The sequence below is a fragment of the Euprymna scolopes genome, chromosome 33 (assembly GCF_053919585.1).
Source record: "Euprymna scolopes isolate OS-2025 chromosome 33, ASM5391958v1, whole genome shotgun sequence".
NCBI classification, from domain to species: domain Eukaryota; kingdom Metazoa; phylum Mollusca; class Cephalopoda; order Sepiida; family Sepiolidae; genus Euprymna; species Euprymna scolopes.
The window spans coordinates 43,210,563-43,212,862 of NC_136514.1; positions in this window are offsets into that span (position 1 = coordinate 43,210,563).

A 2,300-nucleotide genomic window follows, 5' to 3' on the forward strand; every position below is an offset into this window, starting at 1 on the left:
ATACATATAAAGGAACCTTGTCTGTGTGAGTTCGTTGCCTTTGGACTCGGAAACTGCTGGGCATATTCTTTTGGAATGTCACTTAATGTGTCTGGGGGTGTTCTTACGCAGGTTTTGCATCGGATTGCGTCTGATAAGTATCGAAAATCGATAATCGAAAAAATCCAATTAAGGAATATAAGTTCGATTTTGACCAAACAACCTAAGATCATAAGTAGATTTGAGAAGTTTTATTGCCGCATATGCAGGAAGGTCCAGCCTATAAAATCAATGTAAATTCTTTTATAAAACAGGGGCGCGTTCGAAATGAATGTTTCGTTTGAACCAAGATACTTGACTTTTGTATGTTTAATTTTAATTCGAGTGATTATTTAAAAAATAATTTCATAAAATCAACAATAGGTTCTTTGATAAGACAGGGGTGCGTTCAAAATGAATGTTTCTGTTTAAATCAAAATTGAACTATGATATTTGATTTTGCATTTAAAGATATTATTTACAGATAGCTATATAAAATCAGCATGAAATTCTCTACAGTGCAATGTAAACTACTATGCATTGCGGAGTAAGTTACTGCAGGGAGGCATGTGAAGTTTCCTTTCGGTACACAGCATGGGGCGGTCCCTAACAAGAGCAGGCAATCAATCGATTTGATTTTTAAAAATATGCGATTTCACCGATTTCGATAACAATAATAGGAAGAGTGGAAGATTGTTGATCCTAAATTAATACTGGACAACGTCGAGTCTCTCTGCTTGTATATATATATATATATATATATATATATATATATATATATATATATATATATATATATGTATATATATGTATGTATATATATATATATGTATATGTATATATATATATATATATATATATATATATCGCTAGATTCACCCACTCTGATGAGTCGTAGACGACGAAACACGTGTCAGTGGATAAGTATATTTTAAAAATAATACATATGTCGGTCCCCATTTGGGGGTACCAAACTGGTCAAAGGGAAATTTATTCCTAACTCGCATTTAGGTAAAAATGCGCTTCCATATAAATAATTGAATTCATTCAATAAGTATCCCTAACAAAAACAAACAAACAAACAACATCTACGTAAAATGCGATAAATTAGCCGTCCTGCGAGATAGCTCAGTGGAAGAGGATTAGGCTTCTTATCGCGGGTGCCGATTTCGAATCTCGCTAGATTCAGCTACTCTGATAGGTCGTAGACGGCGAAACACGTGACAGTAGATGATTATATTTTTAAAATAATTATATATATATATATGTGTGTGTGTATATATATATATATATAGAGAGAGAGAGAGAGACAGAGAGAGAGAGAGAGATAAACAGTTGCCCAATCCTGCTGAAACACAACATTATCATGGAGAATATTCTTATATATATATATATATATATATATATATATATATATATATATATATATAATGAGATACAGAGAAAGAGAGAGGAGATAGATAGAGTGATAGGGGGAAAGTAGGTATATATACAAGTGAAGGTAAATGATTATTTCAATTATTCCATCAAATCCCCTTATCCTTTGACCATACTCGAACATCGCACACAGATTCTAATACTCAAAAGCAAAATATGTTCACCTTTCTTAAAGAAAGTAATGAGAAAATTTCAAAAACAAACAGGCTCGTCTAACAGTTTAACTCGCTAGGCAAGATGCATAATCTGTGTCAATGTTTTTGCTCGGCAATTCGGTTGGGCCTGGCCGGTAGGTCGGCCGTACACACCCGTACAAGCCGGCTTGGCCTGATATTTGGCTGGTTTACTGCCTCCAGGTGATATTAGGCTTCCCGCGGGTGGGTTGGTAAGAGCCAGATCAGTTGGGATGGACTGGGGAGCCGTTGGGTTTAACGTCGTGGTTCGTAGTTGGAAATATGCACGCCTCCGGGTGATGTACGTTTATTCAAACATCATGTACCCACCTGCACTCCCCCCATCTCTGTCTCTCTCTGTCTCTCTCTTTATCTATCTATCTATCTATCTATCTCTTGCTTTTTCTCTCACCCTACCTCGATGTATCCCTTTTATCTCTCTTTATCTGTTCACCTATGTCTATGTAACCGCCTCTCTTTTCCTTTTTCTCCTCCACTCTTCTTCTACCTATCTCTCTCTCTCTCTCTCTCTCTCTCTCTCTCTCTCTCTCTCTCTCTCTCTCTCTCTCTCTATTATCTGTCCGTATCTAGCTATGTCTATGTAACATTCTCTCTCTTCCTTTCTCTCTCTCTCTCTGTCTTCCCCTCCCTCTCTCTGTTTTCTTTCACTAC